At 39.9% G+C, this 27,392-nt stretch overlaps 1 protein-coding gene, 1 non-coding gene and 1 pseudogene across 10 annotated transcripts in view; 1 reads left to right on the forward strand and 2 right to left on the reverse strand.

Moving 5' to 3' along the window:
* Window positions 1–2,719: 2,719 nt before the first annotated feature.
* On the reverse strand, window positions 2,720–26,222 carry LOC102529570 (group XIIA secretory phospholipase A2-like; annotated as a pseudogene).
* The window catches only part of OTUD1 (OTU deubiquitinase 1), a 51,328-nt gene continuing 37,589 nt past the window's right edge, over window positions 13,654–27,392 (reverse strand). For 5 of the 9 annotated variants that reach the window (XM_072954926.1, XM_072954923.1, XM_072954910.1 and 2 more), the window contains 5 exons: window positions 25,905–25,991; window positions 23,129–23,226; window positions 19,345–19,534; window positions 19,164–19,254; window positions 13,654–13,895 (listed from right to left, as the gene is read on the reverse strand). The gene's annotated coding sequence lies outside the window, so the exon portion shown is untranslated. Of the gene's footprint in view, window positions 13,896–19,163; window positions 19,255–19,344; window positions 19,535–23,128; window positions 23,227–24,334; window positions 24,581–25,904; window positions 25,992–27,392 lie in introns of those variants that run through there. The other 4 variants (XM_072954911.1, XM_072954917.1, XM_072954915.1 and 1 more) reach the window with 4 other exon arrangements.
* On the forward strand, window positions 21,699–21,805 carry LOC140691600 (U6 spliceosomal RNA). The gene has a single exon (XR_012067355.1). It is a non-coding gene; the product is annotated as a U6 spliceosomal RNA (small nuclear RNA).

Here is a 27,392-nt window from a genome sequence, read left to right on the forward strand (position 1 = left end):
GTAAGTGACCTTCCTATACATCAATAACCAATTAAAAAACTAATTCCAGATGGAATATCTACCCTCCCTCTAATGAATTAAAAATACAGCTATAAATTCGATTAAAATATTGAAAACACCAACATTACAAAGATGAAATTTATTCCAAAATTAGTCTATAATTTCAACAAAGTTCCAATCAAAAGTTAAACAGTATTTTGATGAAACTTGACAAGTCCATTCTAAAAATCAAAGGGAAGGGAAAATGAGGAAGGATCACTAAGAAAGCTTCAGGAAAAGGAAAATGAGGGGTGGTATGCCCTACCATATAGCAAAACTACATTATCAGGGTAAAGTCCTCACAGTCTTGTGATGGAAACACTAGAATGAACAAATCTAGTTCTGAGACAGGTCCATCCATATCGATGAAGGAGACAGGTTAGATTAATGAGAAAATGATGGACTGAATCTTAGGTAAGTAACACTGATACAACTGGTTAAGCTTTATAAAAAGATCAATAATTTATGTACAATTATTTATCCAATTTATGTAAGTCAATAAATTCCAGATGGATTAAAGATCTAATTATAAGGGATACACTGGGATTTCAAAATTGTAGAATAGATAAACAAGATTACACTGTATAGCACAGGGAAATATACACAAAATGTTATGATAAATCACAGAGAAAAAAATGTGACAATGAGTGTGTATATGTCCATGAATGACTGAAAAATTGTGCTGAACACTGGAATCTGACACAACATTGTAAAATGATTATAAATCAATAAAAAATGTTAAAAAAAATAAAATCAAAAAAAAGATCTAATTATAAAAACATTAAAGCTATAACATGGATGAAACTTGAAAACATTATGCAAAGTGAAGGAAGCCAATCACATAAGACCACATATGATACAACCCCATTTATGTATGTCCAGAATAGGCAAAACTGTAGAAAAAAAAAGAGGTTGCCTAGGGTGCGAAGATAAGTGCAGGTTTGAGGGGAAATGGAAGGTTACTACAAATGGGTACGGGAGTTTGGGGGGGGCTGATAAAAATGTTCTAAAATTGATTGTGGCGAAGTTTGCACAATTCTGTGAATATACTAAGAACTATTGAATGGGATATTTTCAATAAGAGAGTGGTATAGTATGTGATTTGTCTCTCAATAAAGCTATTAAAATATATATAAAGCTTAAAAATTGAAGGAAAATATAAGCGAATGTGCTTATTACCTTGGACTAGAAAATTCATTCACGCACACACATATGTTTTTAAATAAACTGAACTCCATAAAACTTTGGAGACCATATAAGAAAAGACCCTATTAACACAGTTAAAAATCAAACAATAACTAGAGAAAAAAACCCTGCAAGATATATAAAAGAAAAATAATTGATATAAGAACACATTCACCTTCATACATATACAAACATACCTATAGGGAAAAGACAACCAAATAGAATTAATGATAGTTATAAATGAGACATTAAACCTTGAAAATCATTTAATCTCATTATTAATGTAAAATCCAATTTAAATGAGCATTTTTGATCCATCAAATTGGCAAAAATTATTTTAGACTGATACTATCCTATTGGCAAGGGTGTGGGAAAATGAGTATTTTCACATATTATTGCAGGAGTAGGAATTTGTCAAACTTGTTGGAGCGTCATTGTGCAGTAACATATTAAAGCTTTATTTGTACATGCCATTTGGTCCAGCAATTCCACTCCAGTTATCTGTCCTTGAGACATATTCATATATGTACATAGTAAGCATGTATAAGGATTTTACCTGGAGTATCGCAGAAGTGAAAATTTGGAAACATTTTAAATGCCTATATGTTGAAACATGGTAAAATCGTGTTATGTCTATATACAGTAGCTTCAAAGGATGGGACAGATTTACATTTACTGATACAGGAACTGATATCAATGTTTGGTTGCTTGGTTGCTTTGTTTTATTCAGGAGATTGATGTTGGTATCTTGCTACATCTGTGTAGATTTTTTTTCCTGAAAAATTATGCATAACTTACATAACAAAAAATAAATGAATTTACTAATGTGTAATATATTAATGAGGGAAATTTTGAGAAAAATATCAATACCAGAATTCGCATTGGTCTCCAGCAGAGAATGACCAACTATTTTTTAAAATGGACCAATTTTGTTAAAATAAGAGTATTTAAGGATCTTATGATCCCGCTTCTTGAAATTTACCTTGAGGAAAAATATGCACACGTGTGTCCTCCCATCCCCAAAAGTACCCAGAAGGATTCCTATTCCAGAAATTCTCAGTTTAAAAAATGGGCATAAATTAAATGTTCACATGTGAGGGGATGGTTATATAAATTACAATAAACACATTAAATAAAATTCACTATAGCCATTTAAAAAGATGTTGTAGTTTTTTTTTTCCAGGCATAAATGTATATTTTAAATTTTAGAGTAAACAAACATAAGTGAAGATTTCCCCATATTTCCAAATAAGACAATGTTGAACATATCTTATAATAAATTTTACATTTGACTTTATTTTTTTGGTAAATATAGTTGTGAAAACTGAACTACAGACTCTTTCTTTTAAAAAATTCTCCCCTTAACATGCACCCATTTCTCAGATTGGTCAAGACAATTTGACACACCAAGGCAGCAACATCCAAGAAGATAACCTCCATTTGTTTCAGTTTGAAGTTTTAGTGTCAAGGTCTTAAAATAATCCCCTCACAAAAATAAGGCAGCTTTATGCTGTAAAAACAGTTCTTGTCAAAAGTTATGTTCTTCTGTCCTCATCTGCTGTCACCACCTGTCTGCATCTTCTTTAAAGATCAGTCTTTTCTTCATAGCGGCACCTACATGCAGCTCGTTGGCGGCCCAGGTACGGCTTACAGCCCAAATGTATAACACTGTCAAACAAGAGCTCCCCTGTGGTTTCACACGCCTGAACATGCTGAGCTAGTCCTGGTGTTTTCTGCACATCTTGGCAGATCTTGGAGAGGCAAGACTGGAACTCCTCATCACAGTCATTTTTGCTTTTGCCGCAGGCCTCATAGCACCCGTCGTGTTGGTTGCAGCACTTTGTCAGGGAAGGGATGCCGATGTTCAGATGAACACCAAACAGTGGGGAGCCACATCCATTTGGCGGGGATGGTTTATATCCATAACGTGGGAAAGGCTTTGATCCGTCACTGCACTTACGCTGGCAGAGCTGTCCTCTCCTCTCAGGGGGTCCAAGGCAGCGTTCAGGTACGTGTCTATCTTGTGGACGCGGTTCCGGATGGTCTTCAGGGTGGCCCTCCAGTCGGTGGTCTGGGCCTGCTCCTGGCACCTGAAAGCGGCGGTCAGGAGGAGGAGGGTGAGCACAGGCCATCTCGGCAGCGCCCGGCCGCGCCGGCCTCACGGGTCCCCGGGGCAGCGTGACGGGCACGCCCCCACGGAGCCCTCGGGACACCCTAGGCAGCGGCCGGTTCCATGCCCACGCCTCCTTCCCCGCTGGGAGGCAGGACCTCGCCGCCTGCAGTGCTAGATTTTTTTTTTTTTTGACTTGGAAAATGTCTTACAACATATACTTAAGTGAATAATAATAAAATACAATATATAGTTTGATCCCATTTACAGAAAAAAAATGGTTTCCATAGCCTTGTGAATTTACATACATAGGTCTCTCAAGGGATCCTCAGTGAATATTGATATGGTAATTAAAATTATAAAAATCATTTATTTAACCTTCTGTTAAAAACTTAATATGTATTGAGACTATGTTAAGTAATCTATACTCATTATTTCATTTGATCTTCATTATCCTGTAAATCAAGAACTATTATCTCCTTTTTTTTTTTTTTTTAGGTTAGAAATTGAGGATGGAAGACGATATAGCTCAAGTGGTAGAGTGCATGCTTAGCATGCACAGGGTCCTGGGTTCAATCCCCAGTACCACCTCTAAAAAAATCAATCAATAAACCCAATTACCCCCCCCAAAAAAAACCTAAAAAAAAAAGAAAAAGAAAGAAAGAAATTGAGGATAAAAAACTTACACAAGACCCTCCAGGTGGTAAGTGGTGGGGTTGAAATCTGTCTTTCTAACTCCAAAGCCCGTGCTTTTGGCCACCAGCTGCTCTATCTCTATACTGCACACATTTTCTTACAGGTATTTAATAAGTGCTTTATGGATTGATGGTTATTGTGTTCTTTCCAAGCCTAGCAGTTGCCCACACCAGGGAGTTACTGAGAATGGTACCCGAGGGGTAGTCATGAAGACCTTTCATCTTCCTACAGTGCGAGGCCTCTTCAGAAAGCAGTGGACTGAAGATGAGACACTTGTTCATCCCTTGCTCCTAACAGACCCAGTTCCCACCAAGGCCTGGGGAGCATCTAACACTACACTTGGAATCGCAGCTCAGATGGTGCTGGACACACAACAAAACACGTACACAGTGGCATTTTGAATGGCATTTTTTGACCTCCCTCTTTCTACCCTTTGAGAATCTATAAATTCTTTAAGAAAAAGCTGGGCTTGCTAGATACTCTCTCTCAAATGCCCTACAATTGTTTGGGAAAAAATGTGTGGCAGAGGTCTTTAGCAGACATTTTGAAGAATATATTTGGGGGTCTACTTAAAAATTCAAACTGCAATTTAACAGATTCCTTATAAACAGATTGCCCTTCCATCCCGGCACAGTTGTATAAGTGCATGGCAAGTTAGCTGGAATTCCCGTGGCTAGGGTGGGTCCTGTGGATGCAGTATATCTGGATTTTAATAAAAACATCTCATTTAAAAGCTCAAGTAATTAGACGTTCAATACAAATAGGTCCTCACAAATTCAAAGCTGATTGAAATCCTCTCCTCACCCTCCCTCCAAAAAGAATACAGATAAATATCGGACATTAGGAACAAAAATATAGAGAGAATCATAGATAATATAATTAGGGAAATGGAGTAATAAAAGGAATGCTGCTGGAAGGACTATTAGGTTGATTTCAACTAAAGCACTAAGCACACAAATATTATCTTAGGAAAGAGAATTTAACATGTATGCATCTGTAACTCATACAGTAAATATTCCTTTGTGTTCATCTCATCCCAGGGTAGGAAAAGGCTATTCATAGGAGAGATGCCCTGCTGCTATGGTAGTGACTTCGGGGTCACTGAGAAATGGCTGTGGAAGGCAAGGAAAGAGTTCAAGGCTATCTGTCCCCATATAATGCTCACCTCATGGTCTGTGGGCAGTCATTTTGAGTAACAGTGGTAGTTATCCCATGGACACCTGTAACTTGTACTCTGCTTGAAAGAGTAACTCAGGCCAATGTGTAAAAAGTCCACAAGGATAGAAAAAAACATGAAAAGCAACCAATTATTTGATATTATAATAAATATATATATTTAAATATATTTAATGTGTTCTAAAATAAATACAATAAAACAAAAAACTATTTTATGGCAGAATGAAGGAAAAAGGGAATTAATATTTATTGGGTGCTAACCATGTACTGGGTACTTTAGGATCACAATTTCATTGAATATTCACTTCAGCACTGCAAAGTGTCATCAACCCCATCTTACCAACAAGGAAATGGTCGTCCAGACAAGTGACTCACACAAGTCAAAAAGGCAGGGACAGAAACAGAACTCCAACGTAAGCCAGCCTGGCTCTTGAATTCATGGTCTTCTCATACTATGGCATTACCTCCCTAGATCAGGCCTGATTTTCCCACTAAATAGACATGCTTAATGTGTATCGGTGTACTTGTAGCATGAACTACTGTAAAACCACTCATTTGGGTCCATCTGACAGAATCCTTGGTTGAAAAGAGGGAAGAGAATGAACATGGCACTTTGGTCTCATTTGTCCTTTCCAACAACACTAGGATCTCATGCAATTATTTCTTATTACCTGGCTTTCTTTTCTGTAATGAAATTTTTATGAGTAACAAAAATAACCTCATAAAGAAATACGTTGATGTGAGTAATTATTGAAATAACATATGCCTTAGAATCCAAATCTTAGGGTACTGGGCTGCACCTGCATCCTCTCACAGAGTAAGCATGCTTCAGGACCCTCAAAAATCTTAAAAAGGCCAGGATGCTAAAATTGCTCTAAAGCACTGCTGAGAAACCTCCAACCTAATAATTTGTTTTAACGCTCGTGACCACCCTGAAAATTAGTGATATTATCCCTGTCTTAGACATGAGGAAAGGGAGGACTGGGGAGGAAGGACAGCCCAGGGTTTAATAGCAGAAATCCTCTTACTTAACAGCTAGGGAGACAAGGCACCTGTCTCAGCTTGGTTCCATCCTATGACATCGGCAACTCTTGTACTGCTGATGGATGTGCCACTAGTAGGGTCTGACAGTTGCAGGATAATCATTGATTGGATTTGCCTTGCAGGAAGAAGTAAATGTCTGTTGGCTGGGAGGGAAGGCAGATGGTGGGGAGAATGGATGATGATGGTGTGAGGAGAGTCTGTCATTTTCCAAACAGTTGCTGCCAAGAAGAGAAAAGCAGCTGATGAAAATCATGTGTTTCAAAGTAAGGAGACTAGGAAATACTTCTTTTGTTTTAAAGACATTGTATGTCTTATTTGCAATGGAAAAAAATCTCATTTTCAGAAAGAATAAGTACCAAGAGGCACTATGTAAGAAGCCACATTTTGTAGTTAAGTAGCTTACAAGGTCAGTAAAAGACAAAACAAACAGGATTCACAAATGTCTTATTCAACAACAAAACTTATTCAAAGGCACAGCATTACAATAGCATACTGTAGTGCGTGCTACTATGTTGATCCTGAAATTTTAGAAAAAAAAAAAGTTAAGACTACCAAAATAGTAACAGAGAAAAAGAAAGATTTCAAGATATTAACACTCAGAGCTCACCTCCAAAAGACCCAAGTGAAGATGACCCCACAATAAAGCTCAAAATTAACAAGCCGCAACCACATTTACAGAGATTCTAATCAATTTTGTTTCCCTAATCCTGAACTTGGTCTGTCAGACATATGAGAAAACCCTTCAATGTGGAAGATAAAGATAAAACAAACACAAAAACAAAACAAACAAACAAACAAACAATAAACCTTGGAGGAAACTGAAACAATGCAAGGAGAGGAATGTTTTAAAAACAACTGTAGCTAGCATCCTCAGAGGCACAAGAAAAGTATTGCATTCTGTAAGCAAGAACAGAATCCTCCAAAAAGGAGCATTCAGAAAACAAAAGGTGTTCTGAAAGTTATAAAAGATGATAACACAAATGAATTTTTTAATATAAGATTTAGAAGACCCAGAAAACTTGGGGGGGAGAGTAATAGAAAGACAACTAAAGAAATAGAAAGTTAAAAAACAATTCCAGGAAATCTACCATCAGAATGATTAGATTACCAGAAAGAAGAGAGAAAACAGAGGAGAAGAAATAATGAGCAAAATTTCCTAGAACTAAAAGACATCAGTTTTCAGATTGAAAGATCCACTAAGCACCAAGACAGTAGAAGAAATAGACCCACCGGAATCCAGGCAGACCTCAGAGATACTGTGGGTTCAGTTCCAGACCTACGCAATACAGCAAACATCACAACAAAGCAAGTCAATTGAAATTTTTGGCTTCCTAGTGCACCTAAAAGTTATATTTACACTATACCATAGTCTATTTAGTGTGCAATAGCATTATGCCTAAAAAAAAGTACATATCTTAATTTAAAAATACTTTATTGCCAAAAAATGCTAATCATCATCTGAGCCTTCAGTGAGTTGTAATCTTTTTGCAAGAGTAACATTAAAGATCACTGATCACAGGTCACCATAACAAATACAATAACAATGAAAAAAATGTTAAATACCATGAGAATTACCAAAGTGTGATACAGAGACAGAAAGTGAGCAAATGCTGTTGGAAAAATGGCACCAAGAGACTTGTTCTACACAGGATTGCCAGAAACCTTCAGTTTGTATCTGCAAAGCACAATAAAGTGAAGCACAATAAAATGAGGTATGCCTGTACTGTGGACCAAGAAAATCTCCTGCAAGTTAGAGAGAGAGGAGAAAACGGGCACATTCAAAATGTCAGGGTTCAGAATGCGTTTGTACTTCTCGAGACCAACCCTGGTTGAAGAAGACAATAAAATAATGCTTTCAAATTTTTGAAGGAAAATTACTTCCAACTGAGAATTCAATACTCAGCCATAAATTACAGATAAGGTAAAATTAAACCACTTCTGGAAATACATGGTCTCAAAAAACTTGCATTTCTGCACACTTTCTCAGGAAGCTACTGAGATGCCTTCACCGGGTGAGAGAGTAAAAGAGCTACACAGGATACCGGGAAGAGGTGATTGAAAACAGCAGAGAGAAAAGGAATTTTCAAGATGATAGTGAAGAAAAAGTCCTAATGATACCTGGGCACCACGTATACAGAATGAATGAAATAGTGTGAGTCACGGGATGGGCATTCTGATTCCCTCTGCTGTAACATCTACTGAGAGAAACACACAGAGCAGGTTATGAGTTTGGAAAGCCCACCCAGGCCTGGAATGGGACCAAAAGCAATCCAAAGGTGATCACCGTCCTGTCAGCTGAGAAAGGTCTCTAGGGCAAATATCTTAAAAAAATATATCTATAAGAACTGATAGGCCAGCTGTCGTGACTGATTTTGTGGAAAGCTTTACCAAAAGACCATTAGAAGAAATGGAAATAATTTAAAATAAATACAAAGAAAACACAGCAAGTGAAAAAAACAGGCATTATTAACTTTATAAAAACAGAAGGGAAGGGGAAATAACCATAGTACACAGACATGATCAGTTATAAGGGATATGAGAATAATCTTCATGCTAATTCAACCAACATTGTAGTAGAACTATATTGGGAAGATGAGAAAGGAGGAACAAAATGATGGCAGAAACAAGAGGTAGCTGTATCTTTCACAATATTAATTCAACAAGTAATGTCTAAAATGGGCAAATCAAGAGACAGCAATATATGCATAGTTTTAGAACTTTGGGGATGTGTAAAGGTCAGAGGAGATTTAAAAGAATTGAAACCTGTTGCCTTTGAGGACTGGGACCAGGGGAAGTGAGGTGGGGTGAGTCAGGAAACAAATTTTATAATAGATCTTTTACTACTGTTTGCCATTTTAAACTACATGCATGTAAAGCTTTGATTATAAATTTAATTGAAAAATGAAAGTAAAGAAAAATGATGAACTTCCAATATAAACAGGGAGGCTCTCAAGTGATTCATTTGAATATTAAAAAGATATGTAATATTATTTGAACCCCTGCCAGGGGAGGGGTATCATACAGACTACACCTGGAACAACCCAGCTCTTTTCACCTTAAATACTTTCACTTGTATTTCTGTGGTGCGTTCATACCTTTTTAATTGTTTGCATAGTCAGGGACCTAATCTTCTCCAGGATTCAGAATTTCATCCACAGGCAGAACAGGGTCTGTCACTTGCCCACATTAATTCTCTGAAACAGTGGCCCGGGGGGGATTACCCTCTCCCAGGGAATAGGAACGGACTCCTCACTGTGTGTGTAACCTTCACGGCCTTGAATAATCCAAGTCCCTTGGAAATGTACAGTCCTTTACAGTTTTCAAAGTGCCGTCTCATGTTTTGATTTGATGCTGCAACAGCTCTGAAAGGTGGACCAGACAGAAGCTCAGAGAGTTTAAATGACTTCCCTAAGGTCCCTAAGGTCAGCTGGTAACAGCTGAGCCTCAAGTAGGTCCCTCCCTCGTGACTCTCCTCACCCCCCGGGCTGTACAGCCATCTTGTTTTCACATCTCCTAAAGTGGAATAAGCTCCAGTTGCTGGCAGCCAAATGACCAGATGGTGGGAAAAAGAAAGAGTGTGTGTGAATTTTCTTCTCTAAAGTCCAGCCACTGTGTCCAGACCTAGACTTAGGACAAACTGCCCTCTGCTCGGATCAACCCCAGAACCCGTCAAGCAGACAGCACACATTTGGGGGTCTTAGGACTTTTCCACAGTCAAGGCTCTCTTTTAAAATTGGAAATGTTCCTGAAAAAGAGAGTAAGTACCTTACCACTTATCCCTAGGCAGGACTGGTTGGCAGCCAGCTAAAAATAAGCCTGAGATACTGGAAAATGGTTAAGGGAGGAAGAAAGAGGCACTGATTTATCCTAATTCCGTATTGTTCCCTGGGTTAACCTTGGTCATCCTAGCCAGAATTATTTTAAAAGATTCCTTTAGCAGGAACGTCATAAAGGGCCAACTCTCATTTTATGACTATTATATAGAGTGATTGGAAAAAATGACAAAAACCAAAACCCAAAAATCCCCCCATCGCAGTTCAGGTCACTAAGAAACATTTAGGATAAACCGACATTAGAATCTTTAAGTTATTTGTGTGTCAATTTAAAAGCAATTGAGTGTTTCATCTTGTTCATCAGGAACAAGATTTTCTTCCTATTTTTAGCAAAAATTGCAAGCTGGGCACGTGCAGTCTCTGCTCAACAGAATACGAACCAGCATTTTCTCACGGTTCCTGCATGTGTGGGGAGCGTGATGAGGCTCAGGGAAGGGCAGAATGGAAAACAAGCCGTGATTACCACTTGGAGATAACCGAGCAACAAGCCCAACTAACTCTGGCTTCTGAGCTGGTTATTAGTACTCTAGCTTTTTTTTTAAATGAGTATTATACATACATTTAAATGTATAGCCATTTGTAATAACTCTATGTATACTGAGTAGCAAAATCCATGCAGAGTTAGATATAAAGGATTATTGTCAGGGATCTCAATCAGGGATTCTGCACTCTTCACATATTTTAAAGGCATAACACACAGAGGTTACATAACTGCCTCTACAGAAAACCCTGCATTCAGAGTTGTTTTCGAAGCCTGTTTGCAGCTGAGTGTTTACTAAATCAAGCACTAAAAACTAGATTTACACTGGTTGTTCGAAGCTGAAAGCCAGCTGCAGCTGCCATTACAGCAATTCAATTTCTTTTTTATAAAGCACAAGTAAGGCTCAATTTACTAAAGTTTTATTTCCTTTTTATGCATCCCATATGCTAGGGGAAAAAATTAAGTTTATGAGATTAAAGATGAGTTTTATGCTAAATGTTCATGAAGTTTCTTTCAGCTGGTTGCATTTTAAAGCCCTCAAACCTACCAAGTTCAGCTTCTGGGTTGTTTTTTTGTTTTTTTTTTTTGTTTTCTTCCATTCCAACAAAAGAAGGTCTTTGTGTTTGTGAAAGCATATTGCCCGGGCCCTCTTCTCTGTTCTCATCTAGTTCAATCGTCCTCTTTCACATTATACAATTTTATAACAGTTGAGACAGACAGTTGTAAGTTTCCTCATGATGTCAAAATCTTTAAAAGGAATGTTCTTGTATGGACTCAATTGCTTTTTTAAATGGTTCTTTTTTTCCCTCCATTCCCTGTCTTGATATAGCTAGTCTGGTGATGTTTTTCATTTCTGCAATCATCTCTAAAAAAGCAATATAGCTTTTACTTGATGGAAAGAAACATCTAGATAGCTAACTGCTGTTGAATTTGGAGAAGAGTACATTTCATCACCTAATTACAAACTACAGTAGCCTAGAAAAGGATGAGCATTGCATTCTTTGCTCCAAAATTAATGGACATAGAGAGTTATTATTTTATAAACTGTGCATACATCATTCAGAAGACCCCAAGATAGCCATTATTAATAGATTTCACTATGGAAACTCATCCTCCCTCTGAAATACTTTGGTTTTTCTTAAGATCCGTTTTTTAAATCCTCCATTTCAGATTAAGCTCTTGGAGAACCTGTCATCTTAAGAAGCATTCATTGAAAAATACAGGGTAGAAAAATACAAAAAGATGGAAAAGGCTTCTAGACATAAGGCCAGAGAAACCATCCAAATTATCAATGGAATAAGTCCATTTATGTTCGGTAACTCGTCCTGCCTTTACTTAACTGTCAAAAAGTTGAGTTTCAAGCCTTCCTAGTAGCAGTAAAGGAGAGTCTAGTGTCTTAAAGAGATTGGGAAAAGGAAAGAAAAAAACCAACATGTAAATATCAGGGTAGGTGACAGATGGCAAGGGCCCTGTGAGAATAAGTTGTCATGCTGTTTAGGGGAGCTCAGGTATGTCCAAGCATGTCACAGAAGGTTCTATTAAGGGTTCTCAGCTGGGCGGGGCTCACTGAACCTCCAGCACTGAAATCCTTGAGCAAAGAAGAGAAATAAAGGTCATCTCCCAGGCATTGCCTAACGTGAAGGAAGCATTGACCTGGACCAACTTAAGCCAGAAATACTAGCTATGGGTCAGTAGACTGAAATTCTCCAGAGTGAGAAGAACACTAACCACATAGAAATGAACAACCCCCTTTTATAAATGAAAGTTGAAAGATGCCTACAGAACCCTGACCAGTCTCAACCTGCAGCCTACAATAGCGGAAATGGAGCACAGAGGAGATGGCCATGGGCAGCGGATCTGAAGTGCTTTTAGCAGCAAAGGAGAGCACCTGGGACTCAGCCAGGAGAGGGAGGGACTTGAAGGCTGGGATTGTCCTGATTTTGCAGGAAGGGGCTTAGACTGTCGATCACTTTTTGTTGCCATGTTACTTGTCCCCCATTCTGCTTTAGTTGTACCCTTTCAAACCATTGCAGCTTAGAAAATGAGTCACACCAACAAACCACCAACCACATCCTCCATTTTTGGATCTCCAGCCTCAGTTAGAGGAGACAAGGCACATGTTTATGAAACCTGATTGTCCAGGTGTTCCCCACAATTCAGCAGAAACTTGGGAAAACAGAGGGACCTACGTATGTAGGAGTGGTCAGAGAAGTCTTTCTGGAAGAGAAAGGTCTTGAAGGATGTACAGCATTTGGATAGAAGACCAAAAGTATTTCAGGCATAGAGAGGGATGTGAGCTCTAGCATTTGATGCAGGTATGAGAAAGGCATGCTTGTAGAAAGGGGGACAGCAAGGAGGAGGCCAGTGGGAGCACAGGGCGAGGAGAGTTGAGAAGATAACATTTGAAAAAGGATTGGACTCAGGATTCAGAGGATTGTCAACAACAGACTGAAGAGCAGTGACAAGCCTTTGAAGGTATGAAAAGAAAAATGAAGGGGCATCTTAGAGAGAGTGTGGTCTGGTGATAGGGCAGGACAGAGTGGAGGGGAATGAAGATAGACCAGTGAGAGGACATGAGGTAATGAAGGACAAGTGGGAAACTGGAAGCCACAAGGAGAAAAAAATTGGGGTCCTTACTCTCCCCACTCCCCATCCCATGCCACACGAGATTTCAGCAATGGCTGCATTGCTCTAGGAACGGGCGGGTGGTCCCACTTCATTAGATACAGCTTTCTCTGGACTCCCATAACGTCATTTACTTCTTTTCAAGACTAGGGGTGGTAACAGCTAGGGGTATTAGCACCTGGGAGCTTCCCCATCCCTTTATGGTTTCCTTAATTATATCTTTTTTTTTTTTTTGAATGGGCCATTTGTGCCTCTGCAGACCCTGATGGATAGAAACACCAAAAACATTTTGAAAGAAAAGTAAAGAAGGGATAAATTATCTGTTGTAGAGCACAGAAAACTATGTTCAATATCTTGTAATAACCTTTAATGGAGGAGAATATGAAAATGAATATATGTATGTATATGCATGACTGGGATAGTATGCTGTACACCAGAGACAGACACATTGTAATTGACTGTATTTTAATAATTTTTTAATTATATAAGAAAAAAGAAGGCATAAATTGGACTGCAAGAAAAGAGAAGGCTGATGAATATAGTTTTGAACGTGGGGACTTGGAAAACATCACATAGAAATACAGAGCAGTGGTCAGGAGAAAAGACTCTTAGTACTGCCTGGGTCAACCTTGGTTATTCCACTTGGTAGCGTGTGATGTCAGCTGGGGGCACACAGCTTCACCTCTCCAGGCCTGAGTTCCTTCATCTGTAAAATGAGGATAATAGTTGCTTTACGAACTAAGTTAGTTAACACACATAAAGTGCTTAGAATGGTGCCAGGCTTCGTGTACATGCTGCATAAGTGTTTCCCATTATTATTATTACCATAAGAATTCACATGGGGAATATTGATTATGACCTAAACCTTATACACGTGGAGCTTCATGGTGACAACATAACACTTAAATGGAAATTTCCAGGAAGCACTTGGAAATAAATCCTGACACTTGGGTAAGAGGAAATTACTAAGGAGCAGACAGATAAACTTTGAAAATGGATGACCTTTTCAAAGGGAAGAACACATCAGAAGAATAGCAGAGTTCTGAGAAGTACGCTTTGGAGAAACATACAGCGAGTGGAGAGGAGAAAGAGGAGGGATAAAAAAAGAACAGGAAAAAAGTTGCAGAAGGCTTGGTCATAGAGAAGATAAAAGAGCCAGAAGCCATGAAAATGACAAATGCCTTTGAACTTTGAAAAGAGATTACCTGAGTGTTCAAGAGATGAACTTGAGAAAGCGGAGGAGTGGGAACGGAAGGAAGACTTAGGTCTTAAAAAAAAAAAAAATACAAGAAATAGATACAGCAACAATAGGTCACTCTGTGTTTTTCCCCCCAGGATGCAATAGACATGAGCACATTTAAACAGAAAGGAGAAGAAATTAAAAAAGAAGAAGTGAAAATTCTAGGGAAAGAAAAAACAAGGTTGCAAAATGCCTCTGTGAAAAGATAAGAAGCTAGGAATAGAATCCAATCAGAACTTCTTTAGAACTGAGAAATCAACATTCCAAACGTTTGCAGGATTTTCCCGCCCTAATAGAATTCTTTTCATTTGTAACAAAGCTAGCTACTGAGACTTTAATTATTATGGTCCAGCTGTGAATCTGAGCAATTATAAAACAAAACCAAAAAATGGCAACCTGTCTCCTTCATTGCAAAATAACTTTGTGGTTTTAAGAACATGATCTCTAGAGTAAGTAAGGGCTGAGTTTATCAATCTTGTCATTTGGTAGCTGTATGCTTGGGACAAATTACTTTACCTTTCCATACCTAAATTTCCACTTTTCTAAAATGGAGATAATAATAGTGCAGGCTTCACTGGGCCTCTGTGAGGAATAAGTGAGATAATGCAAATTAACTCTTTAGGACAATGCCTGGGATACAGTAAAGATTCAACAATGCTTAGTTATTATTATTCATACGTATCTACCTTGTACAATCATTATATCTTAATTCTTTCTCATTGGAGCAGTACTCTGATTTCTTTCAATTCAAATCGAACATTGTTATAGAAAAGTCTCTTGATATGCAGACCCCCAGGATACTGTCAATTCAGATGTAATGTAATTGGATATTGGCAAGTGTCTTTATCTGTGTCCAACCTCACTTTTCAAGTGGGCTCAGGGCAGGCAAAGTTCTCATTTCCTGGAGGGGAGACACATGTGGGGAGGGGCCAAGACTGGGCAAAGAGACTGCAGGCAACTCTGTCACAGAAAATAGGGATACAAAGGTAGACTTGCATCACCCACGGTCATCTCCCAGCCCGACTTCCCCACACTGGGTGGAAGAAATGGGCATCAAGTGAGCCAGAGGTTTCTGGAATCCCTGCTGCGGCCCTGAACGTCCAGCCAGATCCAAAGACCTAGAATCATCCCCATTGGTATTAGCCAGAGTGGCGCCAAACTGCATGTGGGACCAGGAAGGACTTAAATGGTGTGGCCAGCCAGCTGCTCTGGTGCATCTCATTGCCTGATTTATCTTGCCATCATGTTGAGTCCATATTTATTTACCCTGTCGGAAATTTTGTTCCCTCATTTATCAAGTTATTATCAAGGGTTTTCCTGTGCTTCACTTGTCTTCACAAAATTGTTCTAGGTTGATGAATGGCCTCTTAAACCTGTTAGTTTTTCTATCTCCTCTGGCCAAACTGTAATTTTCTTGAGGGCAGGGTTCATTTTAATCAAGCTGTGTTTCCCCCCCCCCCCTCAATCTCCCACTATGTCCAGTACAATGTAGTAAAACAGTTACTATAGCAACACAAGAAGGGGGTTCATGGAGCTTAGAGGGATCTAGCCTCACTGTACCATTCCATAATCCCCATCAATCCCCACCCACTCCCCTTTTTAAATGAATTTTGCCCCTAATTCCCTTTGTCATAGAAATTGTAGAGTAACTTCTGAGCTGGTACCAAATAAGCGTTGCTGACATTTTCTGATATGACCAGTCTGATACATCCCTTTTTCTGTCCCTCAAGTGTGTCTCTAGCTCCCCTCTGTGGAGAATAAAAACCAGGGTATCTCCAGTGGCTAATTCAGCTGGGTCAGGCTCCCAGGAGGAAAGAGACAGAGATCCTGAGACTAATTAAGTTGACCTACAAAGAAAGACAAATGCTGGTTTAACAGCTAATTGCTAAATGTTATCAAGAGAGAAGTACCCTATATAGAAAAAAAAAAAAAGGAAACACACTGAAAACGGGTGCCTAGCCAGCTCCTTTGAGTTGACAGCATAAAAATCCAAATTGTATCCACCCTTCTATTTTAGTCTTCATAAAATCCCACAAGCTCCTTTTCTCTCTTGCATCTAGAAAAGCCTTTTCCAATCTTTTTTGGACAAAAGGTTTCATAGTTGCCCATTCAGACAGCTGCCACTGTTTGTTATAGCTGCTTAAAAGTTCACAACGGAGCAGAATCTCCACCCAGGTTTTATGACACAGAATGAAATGCCTGCCTTCCTCCCACCCTAGCTTATGTCGGCTTAAGTTACCACCTTTCATCCTCTCACCCACCCATCTGCTCTGCGAGGAGTGGGCGGCTAATGGCAGGAGGCTCCCCCTCTGCAGCGTCTTTTATCGATACTAATACAGCACTGCCATCTTCATGTTTCTTATTGATCGCTTCAGAATTGATGCTGCCCTAGTGTAAAGTCCAAATGGTGTGATGAGTAAATAGTCTATGGTTTTATTCATCTTTGAACGTCTCCATTGAATGAAAGTCTCTGTTTATTCATCCAATATCCAGGTGCTAGTTTTAGCTTCAAGGAGTTGGGGAAAACACAGAAGTCAGCATGGAGTAGGAAGGTTGGGAAAGGCTTTCTGAAGGAGAGTGCCTGAGCTGAAGAGTGAAACTGTGCAGGCAAGAGTGGTGGGGACAGTCATCCTGTAAGGAGCTGCCTGTGCATGGAGGCAAAAAGGGGCACAGCACATTCAGGAAGTAATTCTCATGGCTGGATGGCAAGTACCATGGTAGGAAGGGACTGGCTAAAGATTATGTTAGAGAGGGAAGGAAAGCCACGCAAAAGAACTTGCAATTCTTTGGCAAGGGAAGCAGTGAAAGGTTTTTGAAACATCATTATGAGATTCTTCAATTTAGAAAGCCTGCTCTAATCCCCCTCTTGGGCATATATCTGGAGGGAACACTAACTCGAGAAGATACATGCACCCCGATGTTCAAAGCAGCAATATTTAACTATATAACTATTTACAATAGCCAACACATGGAAACAACCTAAATGTCCATCAATAGATGACTGGATAAAGAGGCTGTGGTATATTTATACAATGGAATATTACTCAACAATAAAAAAGAATAAAATAATGCCACTTGCAGCAACACAGATAGACCTGGAGATAGTCATACCAAGTAAAATAAGTCAGAAAGAGAAAAAAAATATCATATGATATCACTTATATGTGGAATCTTAAAAAATGACACAAATGAATTTATTTACAAAACAGGCAGAAACAGACATAGAACACACACTTATAGTTTCCAAGGGGGGAAAGGGGAAGGGAGAAACTGGGAGGTCAGGATCTGCAGATACTAAATTCTAAGTATAAAATAAACAGCAAGGTCCTACTGTATAGCACAGAGAACTATATTCAACACCTTGTAATAACCTATAATGAAAAAAATGAAAAGGAATATATATATATATGTATAACTGAATCACCATACTATACACCAGAAATTAACACAACATTATAAACCAAGTATACATCAATAGAAAGAAAGAAAGAAAGAAAGAAAGAAAGAAAGAAAGAAAGAAAGAAAGAAAGAAAGAAAGCAAGCAAGCAAGCCTGCTCCAGAGAGTAGGATGATATCCAGTGGTAGATAACTCAAGGCTGGGAGAAAAGTTAAGAGGTGGTTAAAATAAGACATATAAGAAATAATGTGTTTATTGACTAAGGGTGTCATGATAAGGATGAAAGAAAGAGAAGCACTTGAGAAGTAAATAGTGTGGAAAAATCAGAGTGACTGATAAGATGGTGGGGAGAGGTCCAGAAAATGAAGGAGTCACTGTTGATTCATAGGTTTCTGGCTCAAGCAACCAGGTAAATAGGAAAACGCTCTCTGACCCAGGGAATATGAAGAATTCAGGAAGAGCTTAGATGTTAGATGTATTGATGTTGAGACTGCTACAAGAGTTTTAAGAAAGAAAAAAAAAGAAATGTTCAATACACAGTTAGATACTGAGTTCAAGAAAGAATTTAGTAATAGAGACACAAATTTGGGAGCCATTAGCACACTGGTGGGAGCTAAAGTCATGAGAGGAGGTAAGTTCATTCAAAGAGCCTGGGAAGAATGAGAAGCGGGCGGGGTATTAGGCCAACGTGAACACGAGCGGACCTTGCTTTAGTGGATTTCTACTCCTCCACGTTAAAAATGCACCCAGAGCAAAGGAAAGCCCTGCCCCTCATTGTTTTCAGGGTGGGCTTACTTACCATTCTATAGTCTTTGGGGGGCTTTTGAAGTTCATTTTAGACTTTGTGTAATTTTCTGGAGAATACATTTTTCAAATTTGAACTGGTCTAAGGAACTAAGAGTGGGAGTAGGAATGGGGATGGGGATGGGTGAGTCAGCTGATACCAGACGTGGCTGCATAGGGTTGATGTGTTATATATAAGGGTATGCTGGCTAGTTTTACTCAAACAGGGCTGTGGGCATATTGATACAGCTAGCATTAGATCCAACCCAGAAACTCTTATTAGGTATCTTGGTGCTTCCCAGTTGTAGAAGTTAGTCATCACAATGTTTGGTACAAATTTTAATGATAGGAAAAGATATTGAAGAAACATGCAGTCTATAAAAAATCCCGTATCCTCCAGCATTTCCTCAAACCCCTACATAGGTGCATCTACTTCTCATGGCTGTTACATGAGGTTGGTTATCCTCGTCTTGGTCAGCACCAGGTTTTGGCGGGCTCTCCTGATCATTGTCTACCTGATTCTTGGGGCTCTAGGGCCTACTCTTTTTCCTCACCTTTCAGCATGTTATGTTCACCATGACGCTTGAACCAGTAAGCCACTGGTCCGTGTGCAGGCAGCATCTGCTCTGTGTTCATCAGGGCTATCTGGGTTGCAAATGACAGAAACCCAAGTCAAACTAGTTGAGGCAAAAGGAGAAATATATTGGTTCCAAGAAGCTTGGCTCACACACTCACTCTCTCTGTCCTGTGTCTCTGCCCTTTGCTGCATCTTGGCTTCCATGGCTCATCTTCTGGACTGGTTTTCTCCACACAGCAGGAGGCAGCATCACAATTCTCATCTCCCAGGCTCCACTCCAGAGAAGATCTCAGACTCGTTCTCACTGGTCCCAAGGTCAAAATGCCTACAGAATTTCTCTGATTGGCCCTACAACCACACATTTGTCCAGAAAGATGGTTATTTCCAGAAGAAGAAAAAAAAAGGCAAAATAATAGATACCCACCATAGGCTCATTGCAGAACCCTTCCTCAGTTACCTTGCTCCCCCACAGATCTGCCTTACAGATCAGGGAAACTTTTACTCTTTTAAAGCCTATTTCATTGTTATTCTGCTCAGTTATTCCTGAAAGGTCTCATCCACTCCCAGGCTGATACTCTAAACTTCCATAGATAGTCTGCTTCCAGGAATCACTTGTCAAAACTATCTGTCTTCTGCTCACTTAATGAAAGCACAGATGAGATGGGAGGAGGTCATACTTCAGACATGCAGGATCACCAAAAAGAGAGAATATTTTTTTCACTGCTGATTTCTTATTACGACTTTGCAATCCTACCAAACAGGGAGCTTGGTTAATTCAAAGACGACAAATCTATCATTTGTTTGTGCTAATTCTGATCTCAAAAAAACAAAACAAAACAAAACAAAAAAACACCTTCTTAAGAGGCATATGGCAATTTAAGAAAGCAGGAAACCTGCACCCCAATTTTCATAGCAGCACTATTTACAATAGCCAAGACATGGAAGCAGCCTAAATGTCCATCAACAGATAAATGGATAAAGATGTGGTATATTTATACAATGGAGTACTATGCAGCCATAAAAATGACAACATAACGCCATTTGCAGCAACTTGGATGTTCCTGGAGAATGTCATTCTAAGTGAAGTAAGCCAGAAAGAGAAAGAAAAATACCATGAGATCACTCATGTGGAATCTAAAAATATATATATAATATATTTATAAACATATTTTTATATATAAATATAAAACAGATACAGACTCATAGACATAGAATACAAACTTGTGGTTGCCAAGGGAGGGGTGGGAAGGGACAGATTGGGATTTCAAAATGTAGAATAGATAAACAAGATTATACTGTAAAGCACAGGGAAATATATACAAGATCTTGTGGTAGCTCACAGTGAAAAAAATGTGACAATGAATATATGTATGTTCATATATAACTGAAAAATTGTGCTCTACACTGGAATTAGACACAACAGTGTAAAATGACTATTACTTAATAAAAAAAAGTTATAAAAAAAAAAAGAAAGATAGCAGGAAACCAAAGAACCTGACATTCTTGGATCAACAAATAAAGTGAGAAGCCCCTTAAAAGTTAACAAAGCAAAGACAAATATGAATTCTAACATGTGAAGTTAGCAGTAATTACTGAGTGCTGTGGCATTCCTGGAAGTTATTACACCAGAACAGAGCAAACAGCATGGAACTGAACTTGATCTACAATTCCCAGTTGAAGAAATCTAAAATTAACTGCCATGCAATCCAAGTATGGAGTATTCTAATGGGTCACTGAGCAGATTGGCGATTACCCTTTTGTTCTTTGAAATTAAGAAGACATGAGACTGATGAATGACTGGAGGACACATTTGGAAAACAGGACCACACCCAACAGTATTTATCTAAGGTTACATTTGAACACAATCAGTTCCAAAATGCTTAGTCATTTTAGTCCATTAAATGTTTGACAGCTGTTTCTTTGTTACACATACTGAAAGCTTCCCCTTCATCAGTGAACTGTGTCTTGGCATTTTTATTTTCTTGGCTATGTGGCTTCTAGTAGAAGAAACAAAATAAGCAAAGAGCTATGTTTTTTACAATTTATCTTACAATATTCAATCTTCTACCAATAAATAAATATTAATTGGAAAATCTGAATGTATACCATGGTTATGATTCACTTTACTTAGTTCATGCCTAGTCAGCTGAAAACTGTTAAAGCCTTTACATCATGTTTCAATATGAGAAATCTTATTTCATTGACGTTTACCACTAGGTGGCTTAAGTGGCTGAAACACTAATTCAATATATGAGCGGGGGGAAAAAAAACTTGAAAGATTATATCTTTATATTTTTTTCTGTAGTTGTGTGCTTTATACATTTATTTTCTACAAATTTGTATACTATTTATAGATTATCCGTGTAACACTACACATGGGAGACAATCACTTTAATGGAGGTCATCCTCACGTATGTCATTTTTATGAAGGAGAGAGGATTAATGGAGATGAATGAGCTATGTTACATTTTATCATCAAAATGTAACAATAAAATAAATTAAATTCTTACCAGTGCTCGCTTCGGCAGAACATATACTAAAATTGGAACGATACAGAGAAGATTAGCATGGCCCCTGCGCAAGGATGACACGCAAATTCGTGAAGCATTCCATATTTAAAAAAAAAAAAATCTTACCAGCCAACTGAGAATATAGCAATCAATGGAGTCTAAAGGATCAGAGTCAAAGGTCGTATTTGATTTTAATTTATCCAGGCATTTCTAGAGATCACCTGTTTAACTTTCTGGCAGTTGTGGTTATTTATGTCTCTTACAGGCACGAGACTTGCAGCCAGAGCTCAAGCTCTCTGTAGTGCGGGGACCTTGAAAATCAAATCATTCTTCCTTATAGTCTGTTACTGAAATGAGGGATGCTTGGGAGTCCACATCCATGACATTAGATGGTTGGGACTCTCTACTCTTTCTGATACAAAGAAAACAAAAGCAGGAAATGATTATTTCCTTTCCAACTTTAAAAAAAATGTTATAATTCTATGAACTGTTCAAGATAAGAGTACCAGGAGGTGAAGGAAGAAGGGGTTCTCTCCAAGCTGGAAGAGAAAGTATTGAATCTTTTGATTCTGTCAAAGGAAAGGAAACACAATGGGGACTTTGGACGAAGGGGGTCTTATATGTTTCCTAACCAAGAAGAATCAATACTCCCTCCCATTATTCTGAAGACACCTAGTTCTCTAGGCTTTCTTTGTACTTATAGAAGCTCTGCTTTAAGTTTAAAGTTGGAGACAACTGAAATTATAAAGAAACTCTCTTTCAAGATGTTGGTTTTATCTTTGGATTGGTCGTCTTTGTCCTTGAATTATTTGCCTTTATAGTCACCAGCTATCGAAACTTCCACTCTAAAAGTTATTTAATTGGCTTCCCTTTGGGGAAGAAGCAATATCCTCTGTAGGAGGAGCTTAAGGGATGATTTTTTTCCAACTCTTATTATAGACAAGTAGCATTTTCCCCCTAATTTTAAAAACACTTTCCTTGGCTATTATTTGTCATTTGGAAGTACATGTAAGAATCCGAGTCCGGCTTAAAAGAAAAGTATTGATTCTCCCTAAGGGAGTACTAATTCAGGTTCAGCATGTCCTGGTATTTTTATATTCACGTTCAGGCACCTGACATTTATGTTTTATTTGAATATAGAGTTATAAATGTAACATGAACGAGTTCGCACAGAGCACTTAAATACTGAGATCTAATGAATTCTCTCCAAGCTTAACAACTATAGTTGGTCAAAGTTCTAACCAGTTAGCTTTTGAGAAAGAGAATCTTATCTTCCCAAATTATAGCCATGAAGAATTTCCACTGACTGGCTTAAAAAAAAAAACAACTAACAATTCAAATTGGCTTAAACAATAAAAGAGGTATAATGGCTTACAGGACTGAATGCTAGAGGTAGAGCTGTTTTCAGGGTTGGTTTGACTCAGTTGCTCACCAGTGCCATCCAAGCCCGGTTTACTTCTGCATCTGTCTGCCCTTGGCAATGGCAGCATCACTTCCATTCTCCTGCTTGCCTGCCCACGACTGCCTAGGCTGCGCTTCCATTCACGTGTAAGGACAGAGAAAGAAGGTGGTTACCCAAAGTTTTTCCAGAAGAGAGAGGATACTTCTCTCCCTGAAATCCCTCAGTAGTCACGGTCTGCAGGCTTACTGCCCTCCCCTGATGCAATAACTCCATCCAGGGATTGGGAGCTCATGACCAGTGTGGGAACAAGCGACATGTCCCAGGTCAGCAGCCAGCAGTGAAGTCTGCTCCCCCCAGTAAGTGGACCGCGTGCAGGAGGTATGAGTATCAGTGTGAACGTTAAAGCTGTCAAGGGAAACAGGGACAATACCAGTTGGGGAGTAGGGAGGGGCAAAGGAGGGGTGTATGCTAATTAGTACACTTGACTATACAAGGGGAAGCAAACTGCCTTTGTTTGAACGCAGGCCTTACCACCTGTTGGCTGTATGACGAGTCACTTGACCTTTCTTATTGAGTGTCAGGTGAGTCGATGATCTGCTTCATCGTTTATATCACAGGGCTTTTCTAAAATCCATGGCATTAAACTAAGCATTTGTTACAGTCTTCTTTGTGTGAGGCATACGGGATTGTGGAAGGAACACAAAAGGGACCAAAATGATGCTCTGCTTTCAAGAGCCAGCAATTCAGGGGAGGAAATGAGAGCTTGGAGTTGGTGGTAAAAGATAGATGGGATAAGTTACACAGAAAAGATGTTTCCTAAAATGACTTTTTTTCTAATTAAATATTCTTTAATAGCAAGCACGTTTTCTAGTGGTTTTCAAATCCTATGTGAAGTCAATATAATTTTTCTGGATAGTCATTTATTAATAATGAATTTAATAATAAATGTCAACAATAATCAATAAAAAAGAATAACCAAATTTCAACTATAAAGTGCGTAAAATATAATGTTCTTAATTTTCTAATATTTACTATAATGGAGAGGAACAGAGGTGAGAAACATTAGAAAAAAAATCTCTGAAATTTTTTTCCTTGGAAGTATTTTTGTGAGTACAGTGAAGTATGTGACAACTAGATATTCTGAACCTATCCTCAGATCACGAACCTCGCCATAGACACCTAGGAAATGTCATTTCTCGGCCCACTAACTCTTTCCTCAAGTCAGGAATAAACAGATTTCCTTTGTTCTAAACAGAGTTTATTCCCAGAGCAGAGGCACAGCAGGTCAGCAAATAACTGTCACCCTTAGAGGGCGCTAAGGCGCCTTTTAAGTCACCCAAGTTGACTTCCTCCCTGCTGGTCCACAGCTCCCTGGGCATGCCTTCCTTCCAACTCCATGAATCCTCAGAATTTTGAACATCCTGCTTCTTACGTCGCATTTTGGCCATTGTTTTAAAATGTTGTCACAGTAAGATAGCAACTCTGCAAAAAGGAAGTAGCCCAACCAAGTTAATTCTAGACAGAATGTACATATTGTCTTTGTCCCAAAGAAACAGAGAAAAATGTTCATCACCATTGATATTTATAGCTAGTGGCATCTTTCTTTTATCCTTCTGGAAGTGCATAAATAAAATTCTCAGGGTGGCAGAGAGGTAATGTTCATAAGCACCTAGGTCTTAAAGATGGAATTTGCAAGAAAGGAACGAACTGGAATTTCTATCCAGCTGTGTGGGGCTGGGGGACTGAGCCATGTCTTCTCCTATCTGTGTTCCCAGTGTGTGACTCAATAAATATATGGCTAGTCGCTTTCCATTTTTCCAGAAAGTTTGTAAAGCAACTCAGATTAGATGTGAATAAGAAGACAATGATATGAAAGATAAAAACCACAGGACTCAGGTGGAGGCTGGGGAAGATCACAACTAAAACATTATCTCAAGAGAAGGGAGTGGCCAGGCAGGGCTCGCTTAGAGCTGGAAGAACAACCAGTACTGGAAAAAGAAAAAGTCCACAGCATTTCAGGAATGATCGAGCTGGGAAAGACCATTCAGGTCCTTTCAAGTCCATCCCTTTATTTTATGGATAAAAAGAGAGGTCCATAGTGGGAAGGAACTTGTCAATGGTCAAAGGAGAAAGCTTGACTGATTTCATTCCCCCAGGTGAGTCCCAACAGCTCCAATTGGCGGTGACCGCTTCACCCGTCCCAGGCATCCAGAACTGGCTTATCAAGAAGAGAGGGCTTCTTGAAAAAATAAGCACCACCTCAGAGTTTCTGTCCAAGTTTCACTGAGTATTATCAGGGCTGGGCCAAGTGGCTCACTGTCCAACTAGAATGGATGGCAGTCTCTTGATAGGAGATTCAGAGCTGGGAGGATTAGGGGGGAGGGAGGAGCAAGGTCTGGAAGGGGCAGTGTGGGGAAAAGGAGGATGCCTGTCTCACCTCTGCATCTCAGGAGACAGAGGCTGGCGACAAGAAAACAGCATCCTTTGAAAGGTCTGCCGGGGAAGCAGTGGCCTTGGGGAAGAGCTGGGTTTCACTTACAGCAAGAAGATGAAGGAAAGGATTAGAGAAGAATTCACAAAGGTAGAGAGTGTGCTGCTGACTGCCCATGAATTTGAAAGAGCAGAATGGGAGAGTCAGGGCGTGGTGGGGAGTAGGAGATGGGGACAGAAAAGGGCATGTTCAGAGCTGAATGGAGATCAGAATTCAGGGGACGGGAGGTCCTGGGTGCCCTGAGTTCTGCACTCCTGGGGTGCTCGGAGTAGATGGGGTGTGGTAGATGCTGCAACGCTCTTCCCAGATGCCCACCTGCCTTACCAGGACTGAAGTCCTCATGTCCCATCGCTGGGATGCTGGTGGTGACAGCTCTTGGATGAGTCTTCCTCCAGGAACTGCCTGTGGATGAAGAGAGCACCCTTGCTCAACGTCACAACAGTTTCGTGACCCTCTTCCCAACCATGACTGGTCAGTGCAGAGTCTGAATGCCTGGGCCCCTGGCTGACCTCGCTCACAGTCACTGGGAGAGACCGTGAGAGCTTCAGAGCCCTCCGAGCACTGCGGGATCTGTGCGGGTCCCTGCTGCAACCGCCCTGCCTCAGCCTCGGCCTGCGGCCTGCTCTCCCCCATCGCCTGGCAAGGCTGAGAGAACTCACCAGGGGAACCATCTGAGTGCAAATCTCCCTCTCGGGGAACTCCATCTGTGACACAAGGGAAGTGGTGAGGTAAATCCTGAGACCCTCAGAGCAAACGGTGGGGGGGGGGGGGGGGCTGTGAGGGCTGGGACAGGTGAGGGCGAGGTGGGGGGTCTTGCCAGGGATCCACATGCTCCGAGGTTCCCTTTTCACCCCCAGCACACACGGCATTCCGAGACTGGACTCACTGTAGGACTCATATTGTTTGATATGCTTCAAGGGAAGGGAAGACAAAAATGGTTAGCCTTCTGCCCTGAGACCTTATAGAAGTTTCCATTTCCAGGTTGAACCTTTAACAAAGCTCAGTAGCCACTGTGATAGCCTGTATTATTATCAAAGTTTTCTCTGGATCTACCTAGCCGGGCATCTCCCTCCCAGAAGTCCCTGCAGGAGAGACATCCTTCCTCCCCCAAGATCTGGTCTTGTGACTCACTTAGCCAATGAAACAGGAGTGAAAGTGGCACGGGCCACTTGCAAGAGAAGTTTTAAGAGCTACTATGATTCCGCCTTCCCTCTTGTGCTATTCCGTGTCGGGGCTGCCCCTTCAGCCTGCACACTGGAGGGAAACATCGAAGCTGGCCCTCAAAGATTGTATCAGATGAATGAGAAACACCTCTTTGTCGGAAGCCACTGAGGTTTTCAATCATTCGCTACTGCAGCATAATTTAGCCTCGGTGGATTAACACAGATACCCAGAGCAGGGGCCAGCAAAGTGTAAAGAGCCGGAAAGTAAGTATTCAGGCTTTGCAGGCCCACCAGTCTCTGTCATGACTACCTAAGGCTACCATTGTCATGCAGATCCCTCATAGACGATGGATAAGCAAATGAACACACAATGAATGTTCCGATAAAACTTTACAGAAACAAGCAGCAGACCAGATTTGACCCTCCACTAATAGCTGGCTGATCCCTGATGTGGTTACTCCTGAGGGAGTCACTTAGGTGGTTTAGCCACTGGCTAAAAATTCTATAGGCAGTTGCCTAAAATCACATCTCTGCTAATTTTACCCACCATTATTTTTGGTCCACTTTATATTAAGATGACGTCTCGAGAGTCCATTTATTTGGTAAGGCTTAAATTGCCTCCCCACCAAAAAAAAAAAAA

Source organism: Vicugna pacos, chromosome 35, assembly GCF_048564905.1.
Source record: "Vicugna pacos chromosome 35, VicPac4, whole genome shotgun sequence".
NCBI lineage: Eukaryota > Metazoa > Chordata > Mammalia > Artiodactyla > Camelidae > Vicugna > Vicugna pacos.